Source organism: Fukomys damarensis, unplaced genomic scaffold, assembly GCF_012274545.1.
Source record: "Fukomys damarensis isolate Sample0158 unplaced genomic scaffold, DMR_v1.0_HiC HiC_scaffold_5, whole genome shotgun sequence".
NCBI lineage: Eukaryota > Metazoa > Chordata > Mammalia > Rodentia > Bathyergidae > Fukomys > Fukomys damarensis.
In genome coordinates this window covers 19,490,974-19,507,376 of record NW_022900917.1, presented here as the reverse complement: position 1 = coordinate 19,507,376, position 16,403 = coordinate 19,490,974, and the positions used below count along the sequence as shown (strand labels likewise).

General features: G+C 38.8%; 1 long non-coding RNA gene across 1 annotated transcript; it reads left to right on the top strand.

Moving 5' to 3' along the window:
- The first annotated feature begins 1,046 nt into the window (after window positions 1-1,046).
- Window positions 1,047-7,855, top strand: LOC109117892. The gene is made up of 3 exons (XR_002025204.1): window positions 1,047-1,215; window positions 7,213-7,298; window positions 7,492-7,855. It is a non-coding gene; the product is annotated as an uncharacterized LOC109117892 (long non-coding RNA).
- The last annotated feature ends 8,548 nt before the right edge of the window (window positions 7,856-16,403 follow it).

The following is a 16,403-nucleotide window of genomic DNA, read 5'->3' as shown; positions in this document are numbered from 1 at the left end:
AGCTTCTGTAGATCTGGAGTAGTTAAATGATATGATAGGGAAACACATTACATCTGTGATTAGTCATCCATGTTTTCACTGTTCATAGTGTTTTATCATTGCCATGTCATTATTTAGTGTTCACGATCACTTTGGTCATTTCTAGCATTGAGCTACTACAATAGAGCTGGTAGTGACATTCTTACACGAGTCCTTTCTTGCTCATAAACACTCATTTTCGCTGGAGATCTACCCAGCAGAGGAAATACTGGGTCATAAGCATACATGTGTTTGGCTTTAGTAGAATTATACTATTGACTTTATTGGTTCTTAGCTTTTAGATGGCATATATCAAGGGACTTCTGAGTCTCCATAATTGTCTGAGCCAATTCCCATGATTAAACCTCTCTTTTCTATATCTATATGTACTCTGTTGTCTCTGTTTCCCTGGAGAATCCAACTAATGCAATGATGTAGTAAAACATTCGTGATGTGTCTTTATTTATTTATTTTATTTTATTTTTTTGGTACCAGGAATTGAACTTGGGTCCTTTCTGTTTTTAAATCTCACTTTAGACACTTTTGCTGTGTGATCTCGATAAATGCACACCTCTCTGGTATTGTTTGCTCATCTATAATGTGAGAATGACAATATCTACCCTGTCTGGGTTATAAAAATGGTATTTGTGAAAAAAGTAAGTCTAGAGATGACATATGATGGGTTATAAAAAAGGCAAAGCTTTCTTTTCTGAGGTGCAAAGGGGAAGGAGGGGTAGGAGAAAGAGAAAGGGAAATGGAATTAATATGAGAAGAAGAAAAAAATGGAAACAAAGTCTTTATAGATAGGGAGTGGTGGAGGGGTTGGAAGAGGGCAGGGGGATTGGGGAAAAATAAGAACTAAGGTGGATTGTGTAAAGGTACAATTTTCCAATGATGAATGTCATTATATTGTGTGCCTTAAATGTACCAATAAAATTAATTAATTAAAAAAAAAAGAAGGACTGAAGGTTTCCAGGAATGTGGTCTGGTGATGCTCCTGGAACATTTTCTACTCATACTCTAGGCCCTGGTAAAACTGATGGACCTGCAGAAGAAACAAGACCCTTGATTTTGGCCAGGAGTGTATGCAGAAGGGAAGTCACAAGACATTTTGAGAGACAGATCAGCACAGTCATCTAACATTCTAATAGTTTCATGTACATGGTCATACATGTACTCCTAGGAGAGCAACATGTGGTAGGTAGATTTTGTAAGTTTTTTCAATTTTTCATATATTTCTGATTATAAGGACTTAGAGATTTTGAGTTTTATTGAGTAGAACTATATTTAGGACTTTTAAGTAAAGGTACCTGGGCTTCAACAATAATAATAATAATGATAGAAAAGCTTTCTTTTCTGATTTCTTGGTGGCAATGTGATGGTATTAACCTTGGCTCTAGAGTACGGTGTAGGTAGGAACCTAGAACTTGGCTCTACCAGAAACCGGCTCTTTGACTTAGCCAAAAGACTTAACGTTACTGAACCTCAGCTTCTTCATTTGTAAGATGATAAAGATCATATTGTCCACATTGTGTGTTGTAGTAAGGTTTAAATGAGATCATATACATAAAGTAATTCACATAATAGTAGCAGAATACATTTGTTTCCTTTCCCATGCTAAGATTTTTCCCACATGAGAATTGATTTCAATATTCTAAATCTCCTAGAATTTTAGCATAAAAGGTCCAAATTGAAAAGTATCTCATGATAGAAAAGGCCTGCAATTACCTACTTATTTAAGCAGAAAATGCGAACTCTGAATATTTTTGGCAGAGTATTTACAATTTAGTGGAAGGATGGGACTATTTACATAAATGTTTCAGTTTCATGGATGATTATGTAACAGCTAATGTATTATCATTAGCTTTTCAATTTCTATTTGTTATGTAGACTTAGTCATAATAGCCCTCATCCCTCCAAAAAGAAAAAAAGACAATTAAGAAATCTTGCTAGTGAACCCAATTTCCATGATGGTTGAGTGGAAATTCAAGATTCAGGAGGGCAGCCTGTTTCTAGGAAAACATTTTCAGGTCAGTGGTTTTCACTGGGGGTTCATTTTGGCAATTTGTGGGGGCAATGATTGTGAAGCATTAGTGTGTAAGGGGCAGAGCTCAAGGATGCAAGGTGCCTTGCAACATGTAGAATTGCTGTGAGCTGCAAAATTCACTTCGTTTTCCAGCCACTTCTTTAAAATTTTGTTCTTTCAGGCAGGATCCTCCCTTTTTTTATTGCCTCCACATCTGAAGTTGCCAGAGGTTGGTGTGTATTATAATAAATTTCAGGGTGTACCAACACTCTTCTTTCATTTTCCTTTTCTCATACTACACTACTTTAGCCAAAAGGCCAAGAAGTGATTCGTTTTCCTTTTCTTATGCAAAATGGCTTCTGATATTTTTTTCTCAAATGAAAACATTCAGTAGAAGCTAATGCATGCATCAGACTATTTCATTATGTCTTTTAGTTTTGTCCAGTATTTACATGTTGAAATACAATGTATTTTATTATAAATTACTTTACTTTTATGTATACATAATATTATAGCTAGGATAGCATATTAACTTTCTTAAGTGTCACATATAAATTTTATGATTTATCTATTTCATTTCATAATTATACTTATAAAAAACAGATGGTGAGGGGGCCAGGAATTCAGCTCGGTGGCACTGCGTCTGCCTTGCCAAGTGCAAGGTCCTGAGTTTAATCCGTAGTACCAAAAAACAAAAAAAAGGATGATGAGGTGGATAGGGTTGGGTTCTTTCTCTGCAGGTCTACTGGTGAATGTTTTACTTGAGTTTCCCAGTTCTGACTCTTCTCTTGTGCAACATTTTTGTATTAAAGTGACACTGGTATTAAGAAAAGTGAGAGGGAGAAATAGGTGGACAGGGTCTCTTTGCATTGTTCCCTGATTCATTCTCCTATTGTGCACTTAAAACTTGTATAGGTGCCAAATTTTTTTGTTTTTAGAGGCTGTTAGGACTGAATTGTGTCTCCTTAAATTTCATATGTTGAACCTCTGATACTCAGTGTGACTATATCTGGAGAAAGGGTTTTTAAGGAGGTATTTAAGATTAAGTGAGGTTGTTAGGGTCTAAAGAGGAGGACACCAGGGTTGCATACACTCAGAGAAAAGGCCATGTGAAGTCATTGTGAGAAGTTGGCTATATGTAAGCTAAGTAGATCACAAGAGACACCAAGAACACTTTCATCTTGGCTTCCAGAACTGTAAGGAAATACATTTCTATTGTTTAAATTATGCTTTCCATGGCATTTTGTTCTGCCAGCCCTCACATGCTAACACAAAGATGGAGGCACCCAATATCGAGAGACTGACTCCATTCTCTTCCCATCTGTCCTACTTGCTACCATCTGCTCTTGTGATTGTCCTAACCCACATACTGAGTTCTTTGGAGACTTTTCTGATCTCTTCCTGATCTTTTACTCTTATCTGCTTAGAATTTTTGTACAGCTGACTGCTGGATTTGAAGTGCCCCCTCCATTTCTCCATTTCTACCTCTTTTCCTCACCGTTCTTAATGAATCTCCCAGTCTGTCCATCTAGGTAACACATGAAGACACATGAGACTTATGAGTAAGTAGGCGTATGCAAGTAAGTAGGATGTTGTCTTGGCCATGCAGGCCACATGGCAGGGAATGACCTGGGCAATCATAGTCACCAGAGCAGATCCTTCCCAACAGGATGGTTCTTTGGTGCCAGGTTGTTGTATAGGCAGAACCAGTTAAAGATACAGATAGTAACAATTTGGGGCATGAAAAGAAGACCTTCCTTTAAGAGCTTTTGGATTCTTTTAACAGCTTGATTTATTTGTATCATATAGAGCTGGGTGGGAATGAAAAAAACACCCCATGATTCTTAATACATTTATTTGCTTAATCTTTCTGAATCTAGTGACTGTTTGGTCATTTTAGGGCCAGCAGTCTGCTTGGACAGTCCTCATGCAGGCCTCAACCTCTACTCTGCTTAGAATTCTTCCCACAGAGGGAAGGCTTAATGGAAACTTTAAAGCTTGGTTACAACTTAAATTTTATTCATTACTATTTCTGGCTTGGTCATTTATAAATTTTTCCAAATCCTTTAGGGCTTAATTTGTATTTCCCTTTCTTCTAATGAGTACCACAAATCTAATCTAACCTTTATTTTGTGAGATAGTACTTCCTCTTATTTTTCTTATGCTTACATTCCTCAGGTTTTAAAAGGTGGGCTTTAATTCTTGCTTCTCAGACCTTGTTGAATACATTTACCATAATTTAAGTTCAGCCCCCAAATCAACAACCACCAGCTCAGCAGAAGTTGTTCATCTCTGTCTTAGTCACTTTCTCCCATCTGGGACACAGCACAAATATCATATATTAAATGTGAATGGTGTCTCATGGTTTTTGAAGGATTTAGTCTACAGTTAGTCAGCTTCTAGGCAAGAGGGGCACTATGGAAGGGTCTAGTGGAGGAAAGTTGGTCCTGTCACAGTGGCCAGGAAGCAGAGAGAGAAGGGAGGAGTGGGCAGGGAGACAGTCATCCAGGTCCTGGACTCCATGGCCCAACTCTTCCCATTATGTTCCACCTCTCAATAGAGAGTCAGCATTAATCCACAGATGAGTGTTGCACACTCATGATCTATTCATCTTCCAAAAGCCCACCTCTGAGCACATGAGGCTTTTAGGGGATGCTCTAGGTCTAAATCATAACAATGTCTTATCCATAGAGTTCAAGGTTTATATATTTTGGTCATGGCCTCTTTGAGTTGTACTCTTCTTTCATGAGCAGTCAAATATCCATGCACTTGTCTTTTACTACCTTTCCTCATCCCTTTCTAGAAAATGTCCTCATTCCCTTACATGGTCTTTCTTTTTTTTTTTTCTCATTGAGTGTATTGGTACATTTTAGGTATACAGTACAGTTACATTCATCATTGGCAGCTTGTACCTTTACATGACAGGTCTTGGCTCTCATTTTTTACCCATACCCCCGCCCTCCCTTCACCCCCCTTCCCTGTTTATAAAGACTTTGTTTCCCTTTTCTCATATTTTCTCTTTTCCATTATTTCCTTTCCCCTGCCCTTCCCACTTCCCCTACACCTTTAGCCCTTTTCTTCCTATTTCACATCTTACATGATCTTTTGTGTCTGATTATGAGAATTTTATTCAGTGGTCCAGTACTTTTACATTAGGGCAGAACTAATCCTGTTTTCTTTGAATATTCTTGATTCTTCTTGAACTGTTTCCCTTTGGGCCAAGCTAGAACTCAATCAGAAGAAGCAGTGGTTGGGGCAGGGATTTAGCTCAGTGGCGTCTCTCAGAAGAAGCAGTTGTCTAAAGTGACAAAGTGACTGATATGAAGCAACATAGACCAAAAAGGAAACAGTGTAATAACAGAAGCCTTTGACCAATGTCACAATGGGACTTCTTTATTTTAAATTTAGGTATTGCATATAATTGAGATCACATAGTATTTTTCTTTCTATGTCATTAATTCTCCAGGTTCATCCACATTATTGCAAATGGTAGAATATTCTTCTTATGTGTGGCTGAATAATATCCCATTATATATGGTATTTATATATAAACATACAGTTTTATTTATCTATAAATACATATATGAGGTATATACCTTATATGTTTATGTATACAGTATATTATGTATGTACCACAATTTCTTTATCCATTCATCAGTCAACACATTCTTAGGTTATTTCCATATCTTGGCTTTCGTGAATAATGCTGTGGTGATTGTGGGGCACAGATCTTTATGAAGTGGTGATTTTATTTTCTTTGGGTATAAACCACGGGTGGAGTTGCTGGGTCGTACTATGGTTCTATTTTAATTTATTCAGGAATCTCCGTATTGCTTTCCATAATGGTTATGACAATTTATACCCCTATCAACAATATATAGCTGACTGCACTCATTCTGAATATTAACTAGAATACCTCCAGGAATTTATATTTCTCCTTGGAGAACTACAAATAATTAATCAGGTGTCCAGAAATTGTATTGCATGATTTTTTTCCTAAAGTGTTTTGTAATCTTCCTTTGTTTAATTTGGCAGCTTCTTCTCATTGTCATCATTATTATCTCTTTAAAAATCTATTACATTTTTTCTATCTCCTCTAATATTATGTTATTCCTTCCTTCTTTCTTTTTCTTTCCCTTCCTTCCTTCCTTCCTTCCTTCCTACCTTGAACTCAGGCCCCTTGCACTTTCGAGGAAGGCAGCACCAAAACCCCTGGCCCAAAGTTATTGTTTCTTGAAGTGTGGTTCTTAGTTCATCTGTATTATTTTTTTAAAAATGCAGATTATTGGGCCTTACCCTAGATCTATTGAAGTAGCCTTTTGAAGTAAGGTCCAGGAATTTGCGTTTCAAATATACTTCACAGATGATTTTTATATGTCTTATCCTATTCTATCTGTTCCTTCCTTCCTATTTATCTCCTCACCATCATCCTGTCTACAGAAGAAAACTTAGAAACCACTGGTCTAATATATTTCAATCACTTGACAGATATATCTTTAATCCTTAAAATGGTCATAAATCACAGTTTATATTTGACAGTTAAAGGGACAGGGGCACAAAGATGTTAAGTAGCTTATCCAGGCCACATAGCTAGTACATTGTAAATTACTGAACTGTGAGTAGAGACTAGATTGTCAATATGTAAACAATCCTACCTGGTAAGGAGAAAATCTTTAATTTTCTATTGGAATTGATTCTAATGTCTTACTGGATTAACCATCCATCTCTACTGTAAGAATCTCTCTCGTAGCTGGATGTAGACATAGGTTAAATCCCGAGATATGTGTTTGGCAATGAAACTTAGCCATCAGCCCATAAATGTGATAAGCACCAGCTCACTGGGGCTATAAGTGAAGAAGAAGCGATGGTTTAGTTACACCTGGGGCAGCTGTGAATGATCTGTTTAGAGCAGCACACAAATAGTTTAAGCAGACAGTCCCATCATTGTTCAGGTTGGGACTGAACTTGAAGTATAGGGGATCTAAGTTCATTTTCTGTTGGCAGAACATGTCTCAGTGAAAGTCTTTAAAAGGCTTATAAAAATTTAAAAGGCCCTTGGACATCAAATGACTCTCACAAATTAATCAGAAACATACGGATTAAATTTCTCATAAAATACATGTAGGTTTAAAATTATGGGAAAAAGCTCGGGGCAAAATGTCTTGCAGGTTTATCCAAACCCAACTTGGCAAAGCTTGGAAATACTTTACCAATAGCAGGATGGCACCAAATACATATCCCCTGGCATGTTCAGGTAAGACAGGAAAATAGAGATAGGGGATTGGCCTTACATGGGAATATGGGAGGCAGCTCAGCAGATTTCCATGATGCTGGGTGGTGGGATAGGGTGGCAAGATAAGATGGGAAGAGAGGGGAGTTTGGAGATCGGGAGATGGGCATCTGCTCTTCCCAGAGAAGGATGGCTAGTGGCATTTTCTTTTCCACAGGCACTGACCCATTCCTACCTTTGCAGAGTGTTTTATGAGTGACCTTTTAAAAGAAGAAGTCTGGTGGCCAGGGCATTTTATTCTTATCCCTGACAATTAATTCTTGGCTGGTTGATATTGATCAAGTCACCTCCACATCCAGACAAAGAAATTCATTCCATGACGTATGAGGCTCCCTAACCCATCACATGGAGTTAACACAAACCTGGGAGTGGTGTTGGAGAGATTTAGGTGAGATGATGATGTAACTCACTCAGCACCAGGCCTGGTACCTTTGAAGTCAAGAATGACTATTAATATTCTTTGATGTGACCCTACTGTTCTGATATTTCTAAATAAAAAAAACTAGTTGCTGGGCCAGGGATTTAGCTCAGTGGTTCTGCCACCTGCCTCACAAGCTCAAGGTCTTGAGTTTGATCCCTGGTACCAAACAAACAAAAAACAAACTAGTTGCCACCCAGAATGTACCAGGAGAGAGACTAGAGAAGGACGAGGGGAGGAGGCTTCCCTTACACCCAGGTAGAAGATAAATTTCATAACTGAATTTCAGACCAAGGATAGGAATAAATGTCCCTACATGGAGGGGAGAACCTGATGTATTAAATCATCCCTTGGATACATGGTGTTTTTGGTTCATTCATTCATTCATTCATTCATGGAACTGGGGATCAAAGCCAGGGATCTGTATTCCCTGTGCTTGAGAGAGGGCCTCCCTAAATCGCCCAGGTGAGACCTGAGCTTGCCATCCTCCTGTAGCAGCTTCTCGAGTAGCTGAGATTACAGGCGTAAGCCACTGCACCCTACGCTTTCCTTAAGTGTCAGTCGCAGAGCGTAGGTTGTTTATTCTAAACGTATATTTGGAAGTGACCTGGTTTTTGAATAATCTTGTATATTTTTGTATAAAAGATTGTCCCAAAGACTTTTGAAGCTTAAATACAAAAAGTAGTATTGGAGCCGAACGTGGTGGCACACGCCTGTAATCCTAGCACTCTGGGAAGCTGAGGCAAGAGGATTGTAAGTTTGAGCCCAGCTTTAGTAATTTTTTTTTTCTGGCACCTGGTATCAAACTCAGGACCTTGCACTTGCTGGGGAGGTGAAGCACCACTGAGCTATATCCTCAACTCAGTGACTTTTTGAGACCCTGTTGAAAACAAAAACAAACAAACAAAAAACTAATAAGGGACTGTAGAGGTAACTTAGTGTGAAGGCATAGGATTCAGTCCTTGGTACCTGGGTGGGGGTGGATACTAGAAATAGATAATTGTCTTGTGAAAACTGCCGATCTGTTTTGATCAGTTTCTTGATGCAGGCTTCCACTCCTGCTCCCTGTCTGCCTAGAGGACAGTATATTCCATAAGGACAACTCAAAGCTATGTAAATCTGGTGAGATCTTTAGAATTGGTCCATCTTCCCGCTCCAATTCTCTTCCCTACTTAAGCATTCAAAGCTCAGGGAGACTGAGTACCTGACTAAATCTGTCCACTTGGGTACCACTCCCCAAATGATTGTTTGCTCTTAAAAAAATGTTTCTGTTGCTGTCATTGTAAAGAGGGCACATAAAGACCATTAAGCAAAGTGTTATGGATCCAACCATCAGAATTGTGTATATACTTGCGCATTCTATAATAAAAGTTAATTAGATGTTCAAAAAAAAGCATCTAAGTATGTGTTATGTTAATAATTTGTGTCCTCAGCTTCTATATATTCATTTTTGTGTTCAAGTTTATGACCTTGAGCATCATGTATCAAATACCACACATCTGTGATGCCTGAGAAACTGAGTGGGACTCTCTCCTGTTATTGGTTACATAACCATTTGTTCATTCGTGTGAATATGTGCATATTTTATTGAATTATAGACTTTAAATGAAAGAAGGAGGGCTAAAAGGCAAGTATTTAATGTTACCATGGGAATTTAATTTATTTTATTGTTTCTAAATTTATAGTTAGCTTTGGTTTTGCTCATACATTATGGTGTCACACATTTTGAGGTATATCTGCAATGGAAAAAAGCTATCCACTGCTAAGAACCTCTTGTTAAAACTGGATTGCCTAAGCTCAGAGCAGTGTGTTACATAATAAGACAATTTACAGTCGTCATGATAACAGAGGCTGTTTGCTGGGAAGAAAAGATAGCAGTATCTGTAAAACTGCACCTGCAAGGAGGCTATAATTTCTGTGTGGCTGTCATAGACAATGTGAATGAATCATGGATTATTAACATTTTTAAAGGGCTCCATGCATTTTCCATTATTTATTATAGCTCCTATAGGACTAACCCTAGTATACTCACATGGTTTGAGATAGATATATATTCAGACACACAGATGTGTATATAGTTATATACTTATACACATATATTATGTGCACACACATTATGCTTATAATTTATGGCAAAGAAAATAAATAAGCTCAATGGTTAAAACCTTGCAAAACACCCGAACGTAGACAAAAGGAACCTTTACATCTGCCTGTTAAAGTCAAGATTAAATCCCTAGAAAGACTCTCAGAGCTGCTGCCCAGGTTTTCAAGGAGAAACCTTAGTCTCATTAATGAACCATAGCCAAAGGCCTCAGTCCCCCCTGGTGTACAAGCACTCAGTGGCCCCATTTGTCATTTGCTCTGGACTCTGCTGAGCTGTGTTCAACCCCAAGTGCCTATGGATATGACTGATTCCAGCAAAACCAAATGGGGCTCTTTCTTTGCATTTTCCTGTTGTTATCACAAGCTGTTTGTAAGCCCCATTCTCTCAGTGCCAAATGGTTTCCTGCTGCAAATGAATCACTTCTGTGAAATACCTATGGTTCAATAAGTTGGATATTTAATAAGTGTTCATAGCAACAGTCAGGGTTGGCCTTGGGCAAACACTGAAAAAATGTCGAGTTTGATTTCTGTTTCCTTTCACTTTTTTGACAACAGCCTTGACCACTCTTAGACATCCCCGGTCCCGGCATTCTTCCTCTACTGGTTACCTACAGTCACACTAATGGTTAGCAATAAAAAAACTATACAACCTCCTTGGCATATTTGGCATTTATTATTCTTTCTTTTGTGTTAATTGCGGATTGGCTGGAGGCTGATTTTGGCATGGAATCCTCACCTCTTGGGGTAGTTTGCTGTTCAGTGATCTGAGGCAGCCTCAGCCGGGACAACTTGGCTTGTGCTAAGTGTCTCATATCTCCTGTAAGGTGAGCCAGGAATTCTTACATTGTTGGCAGAGCTGTGCAAGGGAGGGCGAGCTCTATTGTGAGGTGCTTTTCAAATTTTCTTGCATCACATTTGCTAATATCTCATTGGCTGAGGTAAATCATGTGATTAAGCCCAGCGTCAGAGTGCTGTACCTTGGGAAATTACCTGGTAAAGGGTGGGAATGTGGAAAGGGGTGAAGGATGTGTACTTCTGGCATCCTTCTTACTATAGAACTACTCAGGAAAGGAGCCAAGCCGTGTCTACACTGAGCTGCAGTGATGATTTTCCGCAGAGCTAACGTGTCACTCTCACTATGGCTATCTACTTTAATACATGTGACAAAAACACAGGAAAAAAAGGAAGGATGCTCTGTGGTGGATTGAAGATGGCCACACATTTGTTGTCATTCTCTCCACTGAGCAGTAGGGTTTGTTTCTCCACCCTGTTGGGTCTGAGTTGGGACAGTGGCTATATGATGGCAGAGTACAGTAGAAGTTGCTTTTTGCCTGCCATAGGCCAGCCTGTCACAGAATTGCCCACTTCTCTGACCTCCTCCTTGAAATATTCACTCTTGAGATGCTTCTTCTCAGAACAGAGACCTTGAAAGGGTCTGAGCTGGTGTTGGATTTCCTCATCGGCCCTTTGGGTCATAGCCTCTATTTTTCACTCCAGGGGATAACTCCAGAGAGCTTCACAGAGTGGGAAAGAGGGGAGTAGCTTCTCTCTCGTCACTTCCAGAGGCAGGCAGTGCCCTTTTAATGTAAGCCCAAACGTGCTTTTTCTACTGCCAATATCATTCTTTAGTGACACCCAGCACGTTCAGGTCCTGGGTGCCATCCATCCACTCTTTAATACCCATCTCTGTCTGTGAAACGCGTCATACTGTGTCTTTCTTCCCAAGACAAAGAACATCTCCATATGAATTGCCACTTTCTCTTTTGCTTGTCTCCTTGCTACAGATGGTTACAAGCTAACTATACAATCATTTAGCTAGAGGATTCTTCCGTCAAGTTCAAATTCCTATTGTGTGCCCCTTAAACAGATAAGCAATCAAAGGGCTGGAGGGTAGACAAACAGCAAGCCTGGCTCCTAAACACAGCAGTAGGCTCAGGCTTAGGAGACCAGCTACCAACTGTGTAATGTTTGTGAGTCTCTTCAGGTTATGTAGGTCTCAGTTTCATCATCTGTAAAGTGAGGATGGATGAGAGATGATAATCCTGCAAGACCTTTTCCAGTTCTACGCCTCTAGGATTTTTTGGAGCACCTGCAGACGCTAACATTACCCTTTGGAAACTCCTCTGAAGGTTCTTTCCACAATGCAGGACTGTGTTCCTTCGGAAAATGAGCATGTGTCAGAACCTTTCTGCCCATGCTCCTTGCTTGCTTTCCATGTGTAGTTTGAAAATGTCATCTATGGGCTTGCAGTGCTTCATTGGTGCACTGACCGTATTTGTGGAAGCAAGCCAAGGGGAGAGTTTGGGTGAGAGTGTAGTAAAGAGGGACAAATGACCAAAATTGCTGCTTCAATGAATGCATGGAAAATCCAATTCTTTTTTTTTTTTTTTTTTTACAGTGGAAAGGGTCTCCCAAGATACTTCTTAGGTGCAGGCCTGGGGGACCCACTCCCATTCCGTGCTTGCCACATATGCTTCTCCATTTTCTGAGTAGTTGGAAGTGGCCAAATCTATCATAGTGCTGGCAGCACACCCTCAGGAGGGTTGGGCCCAGACTCCAGGGTGCACGGAAGGGGAGCATGCCAGATGGTCAGAGGAAGGTTTCTGTGGCAGAACTCTGGGATGGTGAATGACGCACTAAAGGTGAGGGCGTCGCGTTAGGACCTCGGGAAGGGCATCTGTGCTCCACTGGCAAGCTGAGGGGTGGTTTGTGTGCTCCCGACCACTTCTCAAGGGCCACAGGGTCAGCAAAGCATAAAGCTTGCTTTGCCCCAAATGTTTTCCTCATAAGTTTTAAACCCCTGTGCATTTTTAATGGAAATTTAATCGTATGTTTCAGATTTATTTACACTTAATTCATCAAAATGTTGTTTGGCAACAGGGATTCAAGGTCCAAGAAACCTTTTCAGTTTTTCTAATAAGCTTTTTAAGGCCTTTTCTCTTCTCTTCTAAACAGGAAAACCATGTATCGCCGAGTGCAAACAAATTTGAACTCGGAAAGCTTCGGGTTTGATTTGAAACTCAAATGTGAACTCCAGGAATAGTGTGCAGAGAAATGGATGTCTCATGGTTTTTTCTTGTAAATTTATAGAGAAACAGTTGAGGATTTCAGCAGAATACTATCTGCTATTCTAAAATTAGTGAATATCTTGAAATGTAGTATACAAATTAGAAATGCTATAGCTCTTTAAAAAAATAAAGGTCACTTGTTTTTGACATTTAAAATAGTTTTCTCTGTATAAAAGCTGAGTTAAGTAAAAAGCTACATCACTTGTTTGTTGTTAGTGCCAAACTTGTATCAAATAAATAAATAAATAAACAAACAAACAAATAAATGCCGAATGAACAAAAAGGACAGTGTATGAAGTAAAACGAGAAAACTGGTCTGAACTTTCCCAATTATTCTGTCTGAACCAGCTATTCATACAGGTGAACTGTGCTGGGTACATGTCTTTAACAGTCTCCCTTTCTCTCCGCCAAAGAGTTGAAGCAATTTTTCACAAAATGTCTAAATAGCGAAGAAATAATTGTTTTTATTTTTTTAATTTTTATTTTATTTTATTTGGTTTTTTGAGACAGGGTCTCACTATGTAGTTGAGACTGATCTGGAACTCACTATGTAGCCCAGGCTGGTCTTGAACTCACAGTGATCCTCCTGCCTCAGCCTCCTGAGTGCTGGGATTATAGGCGTGCACCACCATGCCAGGCAAATAATTGTTTTAATAACATTTATATACTTTTGCAGTATACTTACACCTTTAGGATTATATGTTTTACTGTATACTCTATACTGATTGTTTACATGTATAAGTATATATTTATATACTTTTATGCTTGAATTATTTTACTTATATAATCTGTTACTTCATTTACTTATACAAGTATCAGTACTTTCATGCTTGAAACATTTTACATATTCCTTCTTGTTTATTTTATACTTAATATGCTTTATGTATTTGCTTATGTGTAGAGTTGTATCTTAGAATTTTTACATTGTGTGGACTGCCTGTATGTATACATTATCATCCCACTGATAGCAACTTGAAGAGTTGATACAAGCAAGATGATCTGACCATTCAGCTAAGAGCTCATTACTCAGGCTCATTCCTTGTGGTTAGAGAAGCAGAGACTGACTTAAGGGCTTTTAGTTCAAGGTTACCAGAGAAATACTTCTTGTAGGTGGGGGCTCTGTCAGGAGGGCTACGTGCAGAATGGGAAGTTTCTCCATGTGCAGTTAGGATATAAATTTGTGAATTTGTCTCTTTCCTGAAGTGTTTGTTTGGGTGTGTGTTTTGACAGAAGCAATAGTTCTTCTAGTTCACCATGATCTAAGCATCTACTGTGACTCTACCGTTGTAATTTTGTAATTTTAAATATGATTTCAAGTAGGATTGGGTTTTTAAAAACTAATTTTAATAGAGAAACAGTTAATCATTTGGATTTCACTAGTGCTCACTACCTGTGCATAAAAAGGTGGAAGAGTATGAAAGTGTTTTCAATAATATGTTTGTTTTTTTTTTTTGGTACCGGGAATTGAACTTGGGTCCTTGCACTTGTGAGGCAGGCGGTAGAACCACTGAGCTAAATCCCTGGCCTTCAATAATAATATATACATGACAAATTTTTGTTTTATTAATATTTAAATACAGATTAAAACTTATATAATTTGCCAGAACCACTTCCTGGGAGAAGTGAATAGGTTAGAAAAAAAGCTACAAATGATATTTATCAATGTCACAATCATGACCAGGGAAGTAACTGACTAGAAAATTCCCCAGGTTCATATCCTTTCTGCTTGCCCAGAGGACCTCTATCAGATCTGCCTGGGAGAGCAATAAACAGACTTGGTGGCAAAATACAACAAAAATAATTGCTCATCCTGTGTGAAATGCCTTCCATCCGCTCTGGGAAAACCTCCTTGTGGCAGGAAGAAGCCAGGTAGCATGGAATAAAAGGGTAAGTGATTTCTGCCAAGTAGGTACCCTAGAGCCAGCTGGCTCCCTGAGACTCATGGGCAAAACCCCAGATTTGAATGGCAAGAGCCAAAGGAAAAACAAGAATTGCACCAGCCTCAGAAATGAACACTTAATGACCTCTGGAGGAGGCTGTGGGGGAATGTAGCACATAAATAAAACATAAACAAACTTAAAAACAGGCTTTATAGGCCCAGGTAATGTGCTAGTGGTATGGGGCCTCTGCTGGTGCCCAAGGATGTGTCACTGTAGGTCGTTATGGCTTTTGGAAAAGTGCAGAGCTGAGCTGGGGTGGTGCGGGTAAGTTGCTAGCTTTTACGTGGGAGGTTGAGTTCCTTTTATGATCCATTTGCAAACTGGGTCAAACTGTGCCCTCTGTTTGCAGGAAGGTCACAGTCATCTTTATTCTGACTTTGAATCAAACTTTGCATTATCTTCATTGTTGCATAATTGTTATTTAGCATCTCTTCCCAGCCATAACCCAGGGAACATATATCACATAGTTACAAACTCTCCATTGCAGCTGATAGTCTCAGAAAAGTGTGATCTGTATAATGTATGTGAGGCCACTTTTAAATGTTCCTCTATGTTATTTTTATTTTTTAGATTTAAAATAGAAGTATTTTGATAGATGCCTTGGATTTCAGGCAGGAAGAGGACCTTTAGACAGGTTTATTGGAGGTGAAAGTCTCTTGTCAAATTTTCTGTGTAGAGTTTTTGTTAGATAATCTTTATTTTAGTTTAGGTATTGATGACAATAAAAAAGAAAATCTGGCCAGGAGTAGTGGTGCACACCTATAATCCCAGCACTCAGGAGGCTGATGCAGGAGGATCGCTTTGAGTTCAAGACCAGCCTGGGCTACATAGTGAGTTCCAGATCAGTCTCAACTACATAGTGAGATCCTGTCTCAAAAACCAAAAAGAAAAAAAGAAAAAATAAGAAAAAAAAATCTGATTTTTTTAATCTGAGAAAAATCCAAAAGCTTCTTATCCACATAATCCAAACAAACAAAATTCAAATACCCATCACAATTTTGTTTCATCTTTAAAGGGCTTTTACTCAAAGGAGCCAAAGAACTTGGACTTTTCTGCTCCTTTCCCTGAAATACATTTGGCTTTGTTCTTTGCAGCATAGGCAATTGCTGTTAAAGAGACTTTCCGTTTAACATGTAATTAATAGTTTGGCATTTCCCCAGGGCTTTCCTCAGGACCTTTTCTGTATCTGTTTTGTATTACAGAGTTCCCTTGCTAAATATTTCCAGATCATATAGATTTAGATAAGACAAGTTCCAGAACTTCAAATATTTTTTATTTTGACATTTACAGTATTTATTAGTGTTATGAAAATAATACTTTGACAAGTCCCCAAATAATAAACGGCAATATTCTCAAACTTTGAGGCATTCAGAGTAACTCTCAGTGGTTGGTAACCACCTGATATCCAACTGTTTTTCTTTCAGATGTGTAGGAAAACTTGAAAAAGTCCTTTTAGAATGCGTTCTCATGATGATAATTGTATTTCCTCACAGTCCTTTTGGGTGGTTGGTGGGCCTGAAATATCTTGTTCCTTTATCTG